Genomic DNA, 19,805 nt, shown 5'->3' with positions numbered 1-19,805 from the left:
TTCAAAATATCCTCGTGGACTATCGGTCCAGTAGCAATAACCTCTCCAACACATCTGGTGTGAAAGAAACTCCAAAGCTTTGAAATAATCCCAGGTCAGTCGTAACTCTGAACATCGATTAAGGTTTTAAAACCATTTCATTTCCAATCTGAACCCCACGCCGGCAGAAGTCGGCTCCATGAGCGACACAACGGCATGTCGGACTAAAGCAAAGCCTTGCTTTCCAGTTCTGCTGCTGGAAATTGATGGATCAAATGTGGCTCACATGAATTTTGTCTTTTCCCCTGTCAGATAAAAGTAGTTATTAGTGCTATAATTAGGCTGCAAAACCCTTCCTTTTGGTTTTCAGCATTTATTCCCCAGCTATAAACCTTCCCCTTTTAGCGTGTAATATTATATATGGAGAATTAATAGTGCTAAGCTTTAATTATTTTTATATCAGACACCAGATCTAGGTTGATAATACGTTTAATTTTTTTATTGAACGTAGTTGTTCTTTCTCGTTTTGCTTGTAATCTTCAGTTGAGATTAAATGATCGTCAATTTATACTGAATACTGATCCTGAGAAATATTTAAAAACCCAGTGATCTTACCAGTGGGGGTTCTAGACCAAATTTAGCAGGGGGGCCAGGGTGGGGCCAGTGTTTTTTCACAGGGGCACAGAACAAAAAATTGGGGGGGGGGGGACTTAACAGGTCAACATTTTATCGTTTAATATATTAAGTAAGCCAAAGAGCCAATAGTGGCTCTGGAACTGCAGGTTTAATTATTGTTGTTTTTTTATATATATATTTTTTTATTATTTTGTTATTTTATTATTGGGTAAAAACATAAACAAAAAAATAAAAATAAAACTGATCCAAATGACAAAATGAGCATTTATCATCCTAAGAAATGTAATATCATGTTTTTAGTACAGGGGCCATACCAGGGGCCAGGAACAGTTCTACAGGGGCACAGGCCCCTTTTGGCCCCTGTGTAGAACCGCCCCTGGATCTTACAAATGAAAACACGTCATCCGTCAGGCTTATTTTTATAATACGAAACAGCTTGATTTAAAATAAAAAATATCCAGGTTACAAGTTTATGTGTTTTTCTGCAGGATAACAAAATATATATATATATATAAATATATATATCCGAGGTTAGAGCGAGGTGGAGAGCAGCGCTGCTGGAGCCAGCAGGGAGTCACTGTGCTGCTGAAGGACGCGCCTTCTGGTCAGCGTCCTGCAGATCCGAGGCTGAAGGTCAGCCCCCTCACTATATAGCATCCCTATATTTTACACAACATCGCTGTAAGAGTGAAAAAGAGAGACGCTGTGGAGCCGACTCACTCCATAACTTTCGCAGAATGACTCCAAGGTCAATGGATTCTTTCGGAGCGAGCTGGAGAGTTTCCAAACTAATCCGCGACTCTCAGTGGAGCCTGGAATAATCTTGAATATTAGCGTGAATCCCACCAAATCTCCTCCAAAACAAATCAATTTCTGCTTTACAAAGTTTCCGCTATTCGGGATTAAAGTTTCAACGACTTGAATAAATAAGGAAAAAGGAAGATCTGCGGCGATCCGAAAATCTCTTTTTGTGGCAATTTGGGTCTTTTGATTTGTTTTAAAAAAAAATCCAATAAACCTTTGGGTGTTTCTAAGTACATAACAAAACCCATTTGCTGTGCTCTGCGCGCCCTCAGGCCTCGCATCTTCATTCAGCGTTATGTGGCAGCCGTCTGCATCACTGCGGGGGAGATGTAGCGCACATTTTCCAACTCTACTGCTCCACGGAGTATCATTAACATACTGATGTTTCAGCCCGAGTCCTTTGGGTGCCTCTCGTTTCACAGCTTGCAGCCAATAACAGGTTTATGGGGGGGGGGACAGAAATTCAACTTTTTTTTTTTTTCCGGTCAGAAAAAACAGACCGGTCTGAGAAAAAGAGGCAGCGGGGTTTGCTACGGATTGAATTAATAAACAAATGAAGGCGGGAGAGTAAAGTGCGGGTCCCGTGGGGGTATGAATGAATAGAGCAGGGGTTGAACAAACCGAGCAGAATCAGAGAGGACGGCTGGAGGTCAGGCATGGCTGTGAGTAATCAGTGATTGGAGATAGGGCCGAGCTACCTGTTCAGATAGAGCTTAAAGTCAGAGAGGCTTAGCTTTTCTCTGTATGCTGCTGGAGGCTCAGGCTGCTGCAGGGCACACTGACCACTTCCCCTCACTCTATTTTCTCCTGCTACTCTCTGTTCATCAATTATTTACAATTATTGCTCCTGTTAGCTTTGTGTTTCCTCTTTGTTTTACCTTTTAATGGAAAAGCACACCTGCCGAGGTGATTCTGTGTGTTTATTTCCTCAGCAGGGTCACCGGATGAACAATTACTGCTTTAACATTGTGTATTCTGTTGGTTTTTCCCTTCCTTAGGAAGTACTACTAGCGCAGCGATTGTGTGTCAAACTGCACCTCTTTCCTAGACAAAGCTTACGATGGAGCTACTCGTGCTTCATGCATGGAAAGTACCCCTGGCTCAGTGGTTCTTCTGAAAAACGCTAATGATGGAGCTGTCATCCTCCAGCCCAGTTGCAGCAGAGTGCTGCTCATATTGAGCTTGATTTAGCAGGAAGCGCTTACCTGTGTAAAGGGGAGCTCTTTCTTCCCACTATCGCCTCATACTTGCTCAGGATGGGTGTTGCTGCAAAGTCAACAACTGGGTGCGATCTGCTGATCATTCTCAGGTAGATAACTTCTCACCAACTGGTAATAAATGACCAAGCATTACACTGCCGGCTTACATTTTAGATTAAAACTTATTAAATCAGAATCAAGGTGCCAGTATGTCTGTCAAAAGACAAACTTCATCTATTCTTAGTTATCTTGAAGGAGTAAAGGGCCCTAAATCTTTCTCAAGTCTCACCTCGCTTAACGGTAATAGACCTCAACATCAATTCAATGTTAAATATTTTCATTTACCTTTACAGCCTTTATCAAATCTTGTGGAGGATTTCAACAGATTTTCATGGCAAAAATATCAGATTTGAGTTCAGATTCGAGATAAATATTTGTGGTACTGATCCATCTTTTTGTGCTGCAGAGGGTCTTACTTATCCATTGTGCCCTGCTTTTTTCCTTTTTTCACCTCCAGAATATTGACAAAATTTAAAATGTTCTATCCAGGAGCGATGCTGAAAAACTAGTCCATATATTTGTTACTTCAAGGCTGGACTATTGTAATTCTTTACTATCAGGAAGTCCACAAAATGCAGTTCAAAATCTTCAGCTGATCCAAAATGCTGCAGCAAGAGTTCTGATGAAAATCAATCATATTTCTCCTATTTTAGCTTTGCTTCATTGGCTTCCTGTTAAATCAAGAATAGAATTTAAAATTCTCCTTCTAACGTATAAAGCCCTTAATAATCAAGCTCCATCATACATCAGAGCTCTGATTACCCCGTATGTTCCTAACAGAGCACTTCGCTCTCAGACTGCAGGTCTGCTGGTGGTTCCTAGAGTCTCTAAAAGTAGAATGGGAGGCAGATCCTTTAGCTATCAGGCTCCTCTCCTGTGGAACCAACTCCCAGTTTTGGTCCGTGAGGCAGACACCCCGTCTACTTTTAAGACTAAAAAAAAATGTCCTTTCTGACAAAGCTTATAGTTAGAGTGGCTCATGTTACCCTGAGCTATCTCTATAGTTATGCTGCTATAGGCTTAGGCTGCTGGAGGACATCAGGGTCTATTTTTTTCACTCTGCTGAGTTCTACTGTTCTCCAGTTTGCATTGCTTGTTGTCATTTCAACTTTTAACTTTTTGGTCTGTCATTTTCCTCTTTATAGAAGGTACACCTGGTCTGGCGTTCTGTTAGCTGTGACATCATCCAGAGAAGACAGATCACCTGCAACTACCATCTAATGTAGAACAGATTACTGGATCAGTGTGTACTTCTGTGCTTTCTGTGTCTCTGCTCTGTCTTGTCTAACCCCCAGTGGGTTGAGGCAGATGAGCGTTCACACTGAGCCTGGTTCTGATTCTGCTAATGGGTTCCGTTAATGGGGAGTTTTTCTTTCCACTGTCGCTTCATGCATGCTCAGTATGAGGGATTGCTGCAAAGCCATCAACAATGCAGACGACTGTCCACTGTAGCTCTACGCTCTTTCAGGAGGAGTGAATGTTGGTTGGAGAGACTTGATGCAACCTGCTGGGTTTCCTTAGAGAGGAAACTTTCTGACCAACCTGGAGGATTTGATTGAATTTGACTTTGTAAAGTGCCTCGAGATGACGTGTTGTGAATTGGTGCTATATAAATAAAATTTAATTGGATTGAATTGCTGCTTTTCACCAGCCGGTGTCTATCAGTTTTAACTCATATTGTGAAACATCTGCGTCACACAAACTCTTCTAACACTGCAGTCTGTTGGGACACGTGTTAATATTGATAATTCAGTCTCGACTCAGGCTGTGTCGCAGCTGTCTGTGGTCAGGTTGGGCCCTTCTGTCCTATAAAACTTCAGCTCCATTTCCAAGCTCCTTTCTAAGGTCTGTGAATCAGTGAACTTTTTTAGAGGACAAATGTATTTATGACAAGTCCCTGTCTGGCTTTAAAAAGTATGCCAGAACTGAAAAGAAATACCTATCTAAATGTTTTACAGTGGTTTAAAATAGCCAACAGGTGCTTCTCAATCTAGATAAATATTTGTTCTTTGAAAGCTCCTTTAAAAATCATTAAGCAAATCAGGTTAGATGTTAAGACAAGATTTTTGGTCAGCTTCAACTTCTTTTTAAGGTAAAGCCTTTTTTTTTATCAACTCTCCTAGATTACTGAAATGGTCAGTCGTCCCTTCACCACTTGCAGCTTGAACAAAATGCTACCAACAGGAACATAAAACTCTAGTTCTGGTTCGTTACATGATTGAATTTAAAATTTTGCTCCTCCCTATTGTTTTTTTTCTTTTTAACCACTTTTATAATTTTTTTTGTCCTTAATGTGCAGCACGTTGGTGCAACTTGCTTGTTATAAGTGCTATATGAATAAAGTTGACATTGCATGTGTTTAAATCTGGATCTGACTAAATATTTGGACAGAAATAGAACAAAGAATTAGGACCAAATTCGATTCCATTTTATCTGATATTAATTCCACCTGTTTTTCCTGTAAAGTGCCGTTGAATTAATTATTTTTACAAGATAAGCCTGACTAAATTACATTTTAAATCACGTTTGTATTCAGTAGCCTGTACATAGAGCAAGGGAAATTAACATGACGGCGTAAACCAGGGGTCACCATTGCAGAACATTCTACTAACTTCCTCAATCCTGATCAAGTTGTTAATGTGAGCAAAATAACAACTGAGTACATTTTAAATTTGACCTCTTAATAATTCAGCAGGAGGCAATATGTTTTGGATGCTGTCCAACTAAATGTTCGCTTGAAAGCCAAATCCAGAGGCTTCAGTTTCAAGGTCCAAACAACAGCTTTATATCAGTTATTAATGCACAAAACAGGATTTAAAGAGGTCGAAATGTGTGCAGTAGATGCCCTGATAACCCAAGGAGAACTCTTACAAGTGCTCTCACAGACAGGTTTTAATATGCAACCATCAGTGGATTTCCCCTTTGGAAAGAGAAGAGTTCAACATAATTAACCCTGCACACTGCTCTTGAACTCAAACGGGGACCGTGAGGCTTTAAGCTTAACAGCTGGAGATACAGTATTACAGCGGGGTGCCTTCAGCACAACGTCAGGGTCTCAAGGGTACTGCTGGCATTTGTAGCGTGTAAAGAAACCAACAGGAACACTGCAAAAAGGAAACTAAAAGGAAGTAAAATTTTCTTAAAATTAGTATATTGTTCCTTGATTTGAGCAGCTAAATAAGACTATTTGCCAATGGATTGAGAATTTCCAACCTGAAATAGAATAATTCGATATCCTGCACTTGAAATAAGATGATAGAGATGAATTGTTTTTATTTTAAGTACAAAAATCTTATTCCACTGGCAGATAGAATGATTTTCCAGCTTGAATCAAAGAAAAATACACTCATTTCAAGAGGATTTTACCTACTTTTAGTTCCCTTTTTGCAGTGAGGATCAAGGAAAATGGGAGAAAGAGGTATACACTGCAAAAACAGAACTAGAAATAAGTAAAATATTCTTTAAAATGAATGTATTTGTTCTTGATTTGAGCAGGTAAAAAGATGATCTGCCAATGGAATAAGATGTTTGCACTTAAAATAGGAACAATTCATCTCCATCATCTTATTTCAAGTGCAGGACGTCTATCTTATTTTAGGGGTCAAAATACTCATTTCTTTGGCAGATAATATTATATACCTGCTCAAATCAAGGATAAATACACTAATTTTAAGAACATTTTACTTATTTTTAGATCCGTTTTTGCAGTGTATACAATTGTTGAAAAGTTGCTGGACATCTGCAATACGATACAATGTGACCAGTAGAGATCACAAAATAAGACAAAATGACTAAAGAGATTTATAAGGAGTAAAAAAATGGAAATTCATCTGCAAAATATTCAGACAAAATGTGATTAAACCAAAGAAAAACAACCAGAAACATAAAAGCTATGAAAAGAACCCAAAACTGCACTGCAAAAACGGATCTAAAAATAAAATGTTCTTAAAATTTGTATTTTTGTCCTAGATTTGAGCAGGTAAATAAGACTATCTGCCAATAGAATGAGTATTTTGACCCCTAAAATAAGATAATTAGATATACTGCACTGATAAATTGTTCCTATTTTAAGTGCAAAAATCTTATTCTATTGGCAGATCATCTCATTTACCTGCTCAAATCAAGGAAAAATACACAAATTCTGAGACCATTTTACTTATTTTTAGTTCCTTTCTGCAGTGTGAGAAAACATTATTCAAATAGTCAAAATGAAGATAAAAACAATCAACTTATTGCTTGTTTGATATGGCGTCTAATTGTAAGCCATGTCAGAAGACCACAGTGAAAGTTAACTGATGACCCACTGCATGCATTAGTCTGTGCAACAAAAACAGCCCAACAATCCTGCAGCCACAGAGGAAGCCTGGACCCAAACGACTGTCACGTCTGTGACTTTGTTCCCGACCCGCAGCCGAGGCTCCAGACAATGGAGCCTGGCAGCGATCCCAGGCTCAGAGACACAGAGGCAGAGAACCTGGTGGCAAGGGGAGCTCTAATTAAAACTCTTTGCTTCTTCTTGAAATGGAGCAACGCGGGATTTGCAACTTCAAGACTGGATCAATATCTTTTTTTTTTTCTTTTTTTTTATTGCCATAGGCTACTGTTTTCTATCCTACCCCTTTGAAGGTTTATTTGAGCTAATTTGGCTGCTGAAGCTGCAGATTCAGGGGCAGTAAACAACGCCTCGCGAGCTGCCCTCAGGCCTTACCGTCTTCCAAAGGAGGAAGGGAACGCTGATCCCTCATCTGAGCCACACTTCACTCACTTTTATGATCAGTCTGCTGTAGATTTAAGCTAAAACATCAGCGCTAGCAGTTTTCTAAACACAAACCGTGTATCTGCTTAACAACGCTGTGTCTGCTGTGGAGCACTTCCGGTTCCTCTAGTTGATCTTTTGCTCGAAGCACCTAGAGATATGCAATGTTTTGTTCAAAAGTGATACATAAACATCACATTTTTGTCCAACAGGGAGCGCTACTCTACAGATCTCTGCAGTGCCTGGACAGTTTGAGCTTGGGTTGAACTGGCTTTTTGCTGTCGCTATTTTGAAACCTTTATATGACATTTATTTCCAAATGTGGGGGTCATTTAGAAAAACAAACAACAAGTGGGAGCTGCCATGAAAAACAAACTGAGGGGGTGTTTTAAAGAATGAAACGACACTTTAGTTATTTTGGATGTTGGTCCTTCAAGGCATTCGCACATGTTAAAAAGGAAATGATTTGTGGCCATGAGGTACAAAACGACAGGAGAAACAAATAAAAAGTGCATTTTTTTGTTTACTAAAGGTCACATTTATTATAAATATTTGTCCTTGGTTTTCTGACTTTAATAATTTTAGGAATTCAGTGACTGCTGCTGTTTTGTGCCAAGCTTTTTAAAATGTGTCCGTGTGTCCCCTTTTTTTGTAAATCACAGACATGCCTTGAAAATATTGGCATCTCAAATTAAATTAAATATTTCCCACAGAGGCAAAATTGTCTCTCTATGTTTAACTAAACCCTTAGGAAGCAATCAGTGGTCAAGGGTCTTGCTGGAAACCAGAGTAACAGACTGAGCTTTAAGCCGGCAACCTTTCTGGCATCTCCAAGATGCAAACGTCCGCCTCCTTAACCACTAGGGCATTGCTCCCTCTTTAGTATTTCATGAAAAATAAACTTTTTTCAGTAGTTAGGTTCCAAAAGTCAAACTCAAATACAGATTGGGTACACACAGCGGTACATTTTAGGCATTTATAATGGTTAATATAGATAATTATGGCTTACAGCTAATGAAACCCAAAAGTAAGTTTCCAGGACAATAACATAAAACCAATTTAAAGGATTTTAACACAGAAATGTTATGTGTTATATCCCCCCAATTGCAGAGAGGACTATAAACAGTTGTCCAGCAGATCTCAGCCTTAAAAGGGAAGATGATCAACTAAAGGTGACTGCAGGGTTCTAGCCAGCGCATTTCAGCATAACAGGCCGTTACGCTAAAGGACCGTTACACTAAAGGTTACCAAAATTATGCTAAAACTGGACCATAATGAGCGTAATGATGCTACGTGCTAAGCTAACAGTGTGACACTGATGTTTGAGAGCAACATAGACATGTCAGTAAAGCTCTTGAATGTGCATCAGCGCAGTTGTAAACCTCCCAAATAGTATAAGCTAACGCTAGCTGTTATTAGCTAACGCTAGATGCTATTAGCTAACGCTAGCTACTATTAGCTGTTATTAGCTTACGCTAGCTGTTGATAGCTTGACAAACAGCCAAGTGACAGTGTTTGAGCTGCACTATACAACACTGCGCTCTGTAAATGCACACACTAGATAGATAGATAGATAGATAGATAGATAGATAGATAGATAGATAGATAGATAGATAGATAGATAGATAGATAGATAGATAGATAGATAGATAGATAGATAGATAAGTAGATAGATAGATAGATAGATAGATAGATAGATCGATAGATAGATAGATAGATAGATAGATAGATAGATAGATAGATAGATAGATCAGTGTTAAACCAGTTTACTCTGGTTTAACACTGAATTATATGCTTCTTGTGCGTTTCTACAGCTTACAAAGACATGCAGTTTAAAAAAATTATAATTTAATGTAATGTTATCTCCAGCTCAGTCAAGCTCTCACTGATGGTTTTGATACATAAAAAAAATCCATGCATATCAGAGATGCACTACATACCACAGGCATGCTTCACTGTTATGAAGTTTATGCTAATGCTATGCTAATGTCAAAGCAATGACCGGTTTGTTGCCTCTTTACATCTTAAACCCTGTAGTTCAATGCTTTGCATCACTTCCCAGTAAGAACAATTGAAACACTGCAAAAAAGAGGAACAGTTTCAGATATCTGAGCCTCTGCTTCTCTCGTTTAAATTAAATCTCACAGTCCCTTCCTCAGATTGCATATTTTCCTGAGCACTGCTACACTCGGTTGTGCCGAACACGTTTCTATTTTAAATCCATCCACAGGGGGAGTGGTTGTATCCACTCTGTTGCCTCTGTGGTAATATTTTTTCTAGTGAGTGGAAGTGCAGCGCTGACCGTGCTGCAGCACCGTTCCCTATTTCATGCTCTCTGGCTGGAGGTCAGTCTGGTAGAAACATCCCGACAACACAGCCTGAATGCCTTCCTGATTGGCGTGTTTAATCACATCTACATTTTGGACTGAAGGCAGGAATGAAGAAAACTCAATCTGGCAAACTAATGCTGGCTGAAGGCTGTTTGCTGATTTCAAAAACAGATAAATTGAACATTTTTCCATTGCTGTCACATTTATTTGGCTGTCAATTTTCAATTTAGGTTCACAATGTAATTTTGCTTGTCTTCTGTCATCTATAATTTACACGTGAATTCATGACATAGCAATAATAACGATCATTATTGTCGTCTCCTCTGCAATTTCTTTTTATTCTCCTAATGTTGCAGAAAAAGTCTCTTTTCCAATATGTCATAAAGAAAGTTTGCCGTTTTTGGCCTTTAATGATCTTCAGAGTTTCAAAATTCTAAGTCTTTATTTTGCCTTCAGATTTTCAAATTTTTTTTAGTTTTAAGACCCGTTTTCCTTTATTATGTAAAATTTATCAACTTTCTGTCACTGAAGCTAAAATATACACTCACAGGACTCTTTATTAGGGATAACTGGGCAATTATCCGTTAACACTAATATACAATTAGCCCAGTGCTTCTCAAAAAGAAGGGCGAGAAAGTACTGCAGAGGGGGGTGCAAGAATATCTTTACCCTTTTTTTCCAGAAAATACAGATCATTCTAAATGTAACAACAGAACCCCCTGCTGTTTGGTCTGCACCTGCGGTCAGTAGTGTGATGTTTATACTATTAATAAACTAATTAAAAAGTACAAAACTTAATGTAACTAAAGCTTGTCTTTAACATTAATGGTTTTATATTATTTCTGCCATATGAGGTTCATAGCTAGTTAAAAGTTGACTGCAGCTATGAGTCGAGCTAAAAGCCATTTATTTTGTTGTTAATATATAATTTAAAAAGTGTGGCAATGTTGAAACATTTTAGTTGTTAGTAACCATTGTTATATGTTATAAATTAATAAAATAATTAAATTATATGTTACACGTTTTAAAAGGGATTCTGGGTAATCTTCAGGACAACATTAAAAACGAAAACGTTAAAAGTTACATTTTTGACCCGTTTTGTTGGGATGGGAGGCCTGAAAATGTTTCCTTCTTCAAAGTGGGGGTGCAACAGAAAACATTTGAGAACCACTCAATCAGCCAATCAAATGGTGGCAACTCCACTCATTCAGGCATCTAGACGTGATGAACAGGACTTGCTAAAGTTAAAAGAGCGCATCCCAATGGAGAACTAAAGTGGTTTGGTGATAATTTAAACTCTTCATTTCCTCGTTAAGACCTAATAGCTAGCCGGCTAACCACAAGGCAGCAAGGCACCAAGTCGGATAAAAACAGATTAGAGAAAAGTTGCCTGATTGGGCGGATCCATCCCGCCTTTTATGGATGGCTTAGTCGTATCATGGTGTGGGGGACATTTCCTTGGCAGTATTGGACCTCTTTTTACCAAATGAGCTTGATTTAAGCCACACAGCCTACCTCCTGACGGCTACTTCCAGCACAGTAATGCACCTTATCACAAAGCTCAAACCATCTCATACTGGCTAAAAAGTATATTTTCCCTCAGCTAGAAATGAAATTAATTCAATAAATGAAGCTAGTCTAATTTTTGGTGTTCACGTCCAATTAAATAAAGATTAGACTCCGATACGTGAACATTTCTTTGAAGGGCAGACTATTTAATGGGGATTCCTTATTAAATAGTTGGGCCCTTTTTTGGCCCCTGTACTAAAAACATGATATTAAATACATTTCTTACAACGATATATGCTGACAAAGATGCAGTAACTGATTGGTCACTTGGAGTAATTGTATTTTTTACCTTTACAGTTTTACGTCAACAATAATTTAAATAGTAAGCACTTTTAGCTCTAGTCGTATCGAGACCTGCAGTGCTAGAACAACAATTGGCTCTTTGGCTCACCTAATATATTAAACGATGAAATATTGACCTGTTTAGTTTATTTCCCAATGTTTTGTTCTGTGCCCCCATGAAAAAACACTACCCCCCCACTCCCACCCTGCTAAATTTGGGCTTCCTAATTCATTTGTGTAACAGTTTCAGAGTGATTTACAAGCAGTTGTTTTTTTTGTAGCTTAGTTTGAAAACCCAACTTTAAACATTAAAACAATAAAGATCAACTGGATGGATGCCTTTGTCTTTTTTTCCATAATGGCAAACTCATCAACATGTTTTACTCAAAGCCTTTTGGCGGCAAATCGTTTGTTCTTCCGACTCGAGTCCTCTCTAGCTTTCCTGGCGTGGCAACGCAGCAACCATTAATTCCTATTTCTCTGCTCTATTAACCCTTTTCCTGGCTTCCTCTGATTACTTGTTGATCTATGGGCCTATTAGCAGGATTATTCAACACATAGACATCCAAGAGCCTGGGCGGCACCTGAAGACGTCCATATACATCTCTGACAATAAAATCTCGTTAGGCCTGACCCGTGATTGACTGTCTATAGATTGGATCTGCGAGGAAGTGACTCAATTAATAATGACCAGACGAGGGCCCATTGATTGTGACATTAGTGGGGATAAACATGATCGTTAAGGGATGGGTGTGAGGATTCATTTGCATGGCTCAGACTGATACGTGATGAGGAGGCCTGAGGGGGAAACTTTCTTTGAGGAGGGCCTCAGAAAAGGGAACTTAATAATTAAACTCGGCTTAGTTTGAAGGAGAGGGATGAGTCCTCTCTCTTTTTTTTTTTTTTCTCCCATTTCCTCAGAGGAAGCAGTCGATCCAGATGAAGCTCAAGCGCACTCAAGATCCAGCGAAGTAGTAATGAAAAACCATGGGAAATTACTCCTAACGCACAAGCATATGGCATTTTTAACAATCCACCTCAAAGGAAAAGATTTGGTCCACTTTTTAGTAATTGCTGCTGTCTGGAGTCGAAAATTGTTCGAGAAGTAATTTAAGCATCAGGACTCTTTGTAGCTAAAATTTGATCTTAAAACAAGAAAGAAAGCACTATAATAAAGAATAGGTTGACAGCAGAGCTGCTGCTGCTGCTGCTGCTGAAACGCAGGAAAATATTCAGACCGCACATTGTTTGGACTACAACTGTAGTCTCGTCACGTCGTAATGCAACACACTTCTACAAGAAGAACAAAGAAGAGCTAAAGTCCTGAGGAAGCCTGCAAGATATTCTCCATCTGGCTGTGATAAGAGGAGGTCCTACACCACAAAAAGGGAACAAAAAGTAAGCAAAAGAGTATATTTTACTTGATTTGAGCAGGTAAATAAGACTATTTGCCAATGGAATAAGATTTTTTTTACACTTAAAATAAGAACAATTCATCTCCATCGTCATATTTCAAGTGCAGGATGTCTAATTATGTTTTTTTAGGATTAAAAATACTCATTCCATTGGCAGATAATCTTATTTAGCGGCTCAAATCAAGGAAAATATACTAATTTCAAGACAATGTTCCTTACTTTTTGTTCCCTTTTTATAGTGTAGAGCTGATCTCCAGACCAACAACTTGATTGGCAAAAGAAAAATGTGCAAAATGCATATTATCAACCATTTTCATTACACACTGCAAAAACCGAACCACAAATAAGTCAGATTTTCTTGAACTTAGTGTATTTGTCTTTGATTTGAGCAGGTAAATAAGATGATCTGCCAACAGAATGAGTATTTTGACCCCTAAAATAAGATAATTAGACATCCTGCAAGATGATGGAGATGAGTTGTTCCTATTTTAGTGCAGAAATCTTATTCCATTGGCAAATAATTTATTTGAATGCTCAAATTAAGGACAAATACACTCATTTTAAGAAAATTCAACTTATTTTTAGTTAGATTTTTTCAGTGCATACCAATGTTCATGGAGACTATTTTAACAAGAAATATGACTCCTGAAAACCACAATAACCTTTAGCAATGACCTACAGAGTCAGATAGCTTTATTTCTTCTGCTTTTTGATTCAATAACTAATAAATAATAACAAATATGTAGCAATCAATCAAATCGCAGCAGCTCAATAGATCTTGGTTCAATTTGGGATGTGGAGGAAGAGCAGAGTCACACCATGAACGCTTTGCTAACGTGGACCAAAATCTCAGAGGAACCTTTCTGACACCTCGTTGAATCCGTGCCATGAAGATTTAAGGCTCTTCTGAAGGCAAATGAGGGTCCCACCCGGTACCAGCGAGGGTCATCTAATAAAATGGTCAGCGAGTGCATATTAAGATGAAAAATGGAAGGTCTTCACTTGATTTCTTTTAATTATTCCTCCCTCACGGGTTTTAATTTTTATTACTTAAACATCGGTTTACAAGGCATAGCTACGACTAATTTAAAGCTCCATAAAATCTCTGGAAACTCAAGCGTGGAGCCGTAAAATTGATCAGATAAGGAATATCTTCTGTTGTACAAATAATAATTCATGCCTCAATTTAATTGCCCTGGACCTTCTCCTCTGACTGTTACTTTAATCCAGTTTCTTCCCTTTTCCTGGTGCTTTTGAACTTCACCAAGTCCTTTTCGCCACGTCTTGATGCCTAAACGCGTTGAGCTGCTGCCTACGTGATTCGCACACTGCAAAAAGGGAACTAAAAATAAGTAAAATGTTCTTAAAATGTGTATATTTTTCCTTGATTTGAGCATCTAAATGAGACTATTTGCCAATGACATGAGAATTTCTATCCCTAAAATAAGATAATTAGACATCCTGCACTTGAAATAAGATGATGGAGATGAATTGTTCTTATTTTAAGTGTAAAAACCTAATTCCATTGGCAAATAGTCTTATTTACCAACTCAAATAAATGAAAAATACACTAATTTCAAGAGGATTTTACCTACTTTGAGTTCCCTTTTTGCAGTACACTAGGTGTTAACAGCGAATCACACTAGGTGTACCCAATATAGAACCTGACAAAGGTATTGTGCATCTTTAGCTCAATTTCATCATCAATCTTCCCTTGCAGGAATCCACTTGATACCCGAGCCTAAATGTAATCAGCGTACATTTACGCCTTGCAGCAGTGTGCATTTTTTTCAATCCCCAGACAAGCGCTCCAGTTTAAAACTGCTGTACAGTTGTAAAGCGACTCTTATTGCGCATATCACAGCTGCTTGTTGTGGCTTGGATAGTCAGTGGTATTACATATCAAGCTTGGGCGTTTGAGTCGTTTTTCTTCCTCTTTCTGCTTTTTAGGACGCCGCCGATATCGTCTCTTTGTAGATGTGCGGAAACCCAATCCTCTGATCGCAATGGGATTATCTGCTCTATGAATAAATAAGTGGTAACACATCGGCTGGGATCTTATATCTTTTTGGTACGCCAGAGTATATTATAAGAAGTATTATGTTGACTAGGACATATTTTGCACAGGGCAAACAAACAGAGGTCTTTGATTACGGCTCTGTTTACAGTTAAATCCCCGTCCCTCCATTTACAAGGATCCCCCAAGACGGATTGATTTACACTGCCTGATAATTGGAGAACTTGCTTAGAAGTATGTTAAGACGGAGATGTATTTTTTTTTATCTTGGTGTACTGGTTTCAAAGTGGCAGTGGGCTTGTTGGGCAAAGCAATGCCTTTTCACCAGGAATAAAAACGATTCTTAGAGGGGATCACTCATAGCAAGAACATCCTCTGTTTATACTAGTATTCTTTCATCTAAATGATCTGGTCCCTGTTTGGTTTTAAAATTATTCATATTACCTCAAGAGCATAAAAAAATACAGGAAATATTCCCTCAACATCAAAGAAAGATGAAGCCAAAATGGAACAAAATGTGTAAAACTCTTTTTACTCTTTCTTCTTTCTCTTAAATATGATTATAGTCTGAATTTTTTTTAAAATTGAGTTCTGTAGGAAATGCATAAACCAGTGTCTGAACTTCACTGGACATTTGTCTAAACAACCTCTGTTTGGGGAAACAAAGAAGTTCTGACCAGAGAGTAACGCTAATAGGTGATCTGCATCAAAATCTGGAGTTCCCCAGGGTTCCATACTTGGACCTATATTGTACCTTGTTACATATTCTTCCTTTAGATCAGATAATCAAACAGTTCACTGACATTTGCCATCATATTTTTATCACATGATTTTCAGCTGTCCAGCTCCTTTGTGCCTTACTTTGTGCCCTTAAGCAATGGATGAGTAACAATTAACAATAGCTGAAGTCTGACAAACGCAAAACATTAAGTTATCGCACTGAACAATGCCATCTCTACCATGAAACAGCAACCGGGTGATTTTGGGACTTTCCCAGAAGCCCAGTCCTAAAAAATAAATCAAAAAGAAATTGATTTTAGATCAAGTTCTTTCCCAAGAAATCACCTTTGAGGAAAAATCTCCAGACTCGGATCCAGCATGTCAACAAGTAAATTTGAGATGATAATTCATGCTTTTGTATCTACACTATTAGACCCTTGTAATAGTCTGTGCACAACTTGATACACAGGCCTATTTATGCTATCCTGAAACAACAACCATCTCAAAAATACTGTAGTAGCCATTGCAAACACTGCTGCATAAACCTTGACATCACAGTATCCTTTGCGTTTGATGGACTACAAAGCTAATTTACAATATCCCTATTATGTTAAACCTTTATTTAATCTTTTCAAATGCAAGCCTAAATCGTCTTTCATGGTTATATTTCAGACATACCAATATAACAAGTTCTACTGTTTCATCACAACTCCCTGTACAACACCTTTGTATTTTAAAAACTATAATGAAGTATAGTTACAATCAGGTCCAGTTTGTTAAAATTGTTCTTGTTTCATGCCTTTTTAGTCCTATAAAACCATCTTCCTGTTCTTCCACAGCTCATCTTTTCTGCAATTCCTTCTTCAGTTTTTGACTGATACTTTATTTATTCTCTAATTTACTTTTATGTACAGAGAAGTTCTTCCTCTAGTCGGTTGGATTGCAACCATTTGTGTATACAGCATCGACTACTGTACAGGAGTGACCTGGTGTTATGGCTTGTCAAACGTCTAGGGGGGCTCCTAGGGGGCATTGCTGCCCCCAAGCACCCCTCTAGCCCCGCCCCTGTGGATATGGGTAGCATATGGGCAAAACAATCTAACGTAACCTAATTTTCACCGAGGCGATATTAATCACATGTTGGTTTTTAACGGAACTCAACTTTACCTTATTCAGTATTTCACCTCTTAAATTTTTATCAAGTTCAGTTTTACTGCCATATCCAAAATCTCACATTCATGTTTGGTACTTTAATTAATCCCTCGTACTCCACAGCACATCGCTGAACTATTATCTTTAAAGAGCAAAGAGTTCCCACTGGACACCGAGATATTACCTGAATCTTTGTTTGGAGGCATTATATCAAAACAGAAAAATGCATTGTGTTTAGCATAAATGAGAAAAAATATCTAAAAAAATGTTTATCTAGAAAAATCTCTCGTTTGATTACAGTTTGTATTCCTTAAATGGCAAGATAAATATATATTTTCATTATGCCGCTTTCAAATTTACAACTTCCATTCACAACATTTATGAGGCTGTTGATTATTGAAATGGGCGGCTATAAAGGTATTTTCAATTCGCCGGGATTACTTCCTGGAAATACTAATAATAAAAGTTTGGCTCAAGCTCTTAGAAGAGAGGAGAAAAGCCTGTCAAGATCCCCCCCCCCCCAACCCCCACCCTCCAAGTGCTTTGATGAGATTATTACAAAGAAAATCCATCACGGCTGTTTCAATCAAAGCCTCTTTATGACGCATGACCGGCAAAAAACGCAAGGAGAGCGAGCCAAGAAAGAAATGCAACAGCCACAACAAAGCTGGGCGCTGGTGGCGGCACACTGAGTCAGCCTGCAGGGGGGAAATCAAGAGAAACTCACACATCAAACTATTTCATTTTCTGCCATTCCTTCAGAGTGTAAGCATGGGGCCGCTATATGTACTTGGTTTTATTATAGATTTCCACATTTCATAAGTTTGATGGAAGAAGTTGGAGAGAGAGAGAGAAAAAAAAATCCCATTTCTACATTTCCTCCCCAACACACATTGTTAGTAATTGTAAAGTCTTCTGCTTGGAATTTAGCATAGGAGCTTAAAGGGTACCCAAGTCTGTGTGAGGCACGGAAAGTCCATAATAGACTCAACGTTTGAGCACAAAGTGGTTCATTTGGTAGCAATGCCATCTTGTAGTCATATCATCAGACCTGTGGCGTTAAGTCTTGGACACTCAGTCAACAGATCACCATCTGGTAGTGAGTTGGATCCAGATGCAGGGGAGGCTGCCGGACACACGTGGTACACTACACCCAGACGGATCCTAAAGGTCTGGCAGAGGAACCTGTTTGAGAGATCTCCAATTCTCTTCTCCATGATAATCTTCTCCCACGTTCCAGAAGAAGGCTGAATCTGAATGGACCATGTTCAGGACGTCCATTACAGAAGCAAGAGATCATGATTCTGTCATTGTGGCAGAGACAGAGAGACTATTAGGGTAGGTACAAAGCTACCCGGCGACAGGGCGCCAGGTGAATGAGATTTGGTCGGAGATTCTGAAGGCTCTGGACATTGCATGTCCTCCATGGTTGATATGCCTCTTCAGTGTCGCATTGAGGATTGGGACGACACCGTTGGAGTGGCACACTGGGGTGGCGGTGAGTGGAGAGTGTGCTCCATTTATTTCTGGGGTGCTGGAGAGGAGCCTCTCGGTCCATCTGATAGATCTAGTCATAGCTCCTAACTCCTATTTCTTGACCTTTCATGGGGTCAACAGTGAGAACTTTATCATGGGGAGGAAAGGAGCCTCGGACTGCTGTGCCGAATTCGGACAGCCTTTAAAGGCCCATTCATACCCTATGTTTGGCCTACACGTCCGTATTTCTGTCCGTACGTTCTATCCGTTGACTCCTTTATACCTCCGTCCGTTGAGGTGCGCAATAACCAATATTTCCTCTAGGTGGCAGTGCTGGGCGCTCCCTAATTGCGGCCCACTTGGACTTTACGACATCCCCTGTCATGGCCAGAGCCTCCCCGATTTCCTGAAAGCTATTCATAACTTTTTGTTTGTCCCTGTGCCCCGGACACGACACATCATATAAATGTGGGTAGTTGCGGACAATCTCCGAAAGTCGTTCCTCAAAACCCGCCATTGTTTAAAGCCCAGAATTCTAACCTTCTTCGTGATTTTGTTGACATTTTGTACTACAAACTCAATAGCGCCCCCACCTCTTACGGTAGTATTGCTCCGTATTGATCCGTTTCGTCCGTAATCGTAAGCTCCCAATTTTTGTGTCAAAATACGGACGAAATGGACGGTTAGAACGTATGAAACACTCCACACGTATCCGTATCCGTCTTTTAAGTGAGGTATGAATGGGCCTTAACTTCGACGTCATTACGTGACGGAAACGCACATGGAGTCAAATCCGGGTGTACAGCGTTCAGAAAATGAACTACAAAGAGCTAAGGGCTGTGCTCATACATCATGTCAGGGAAAGGATTGTGGGATTCCTTATAGCTCCTTTGCGCCGGTAAGGGACATCGCGAGGTTCCTATGATAAAGCAGCTGTGATAGGAAGCATACAGGCTCCTTCTCCTACCTCCTTCCTTACTGACTGCACTTATGATGGCGACCGCTGACGCACTTTCGCTTTGGCTGAAGAGTCTTTGCTCAATAAGGACATTCGGATGGAGGCTACGATTGAGCAATGTGACTCTCATCCTGGCTGTCCAACAGTGGACCAGATCTTTATTCTCGTGGAATTGCTGAGGCGGTCATGGGAGAACGCTCCTCCAGTCTACATGTTCTGTAGATCTGGACAAGGCAGATTTTTTGGGGGACTGCCATGGGAACACGGGGTATCTTGGTGCTATCCAACCCTCATATGCCCAAAGCCAGAACTGTTTCCACATTTTTCCCACAAGTCACAAAGTGTGCATTGGACCCCTTGATCCCGTTTGTGGTGTTCATGGCGAGAATCTCAAGGTGTAATCGTGGAGAGCAGGGTGTCTGGGTTGGGAACCTCAGGACCGCATCCTTGCA

The 19,805-nt window shown here is 39.4% G+C and overlaps 1 protein-coding gene across 2 annotated transcripts in view; it reads right to left on the bottom strand.

The window, feature by feature from the left end:
* LOC105918815 (neural cell adhesion molecule 2) overlaps window positions 1-19,805 on the bottom strand; it is a 708,733-nt gene that overhangs the window by 22,152 nt on the left and 666,776 nt on the right. The window lies entirely within an intron of this gene.

This window comes from Fundulus heteroclitus, chromosome 24 (genome assembly GCF_011125445.2).
Source record: "Fundulus heteroclitus isolate FHET01 chromosome 24, MU-UCD_Fhet_4.1, whole genome shotgun sequence".
NCBI classification, from domain to species: Eukaryota; Metazoa; Chordata; class Actinopteri; order Cyprinodontiformes; family Fundulidae; genus Fundulus; species Fundulus heteroclitus.
The sequence above is the reverse complement of the archived record's forward strand: the minus strand, read 5'-3'. Positions and strand labels throughout refer to the sequence as shown.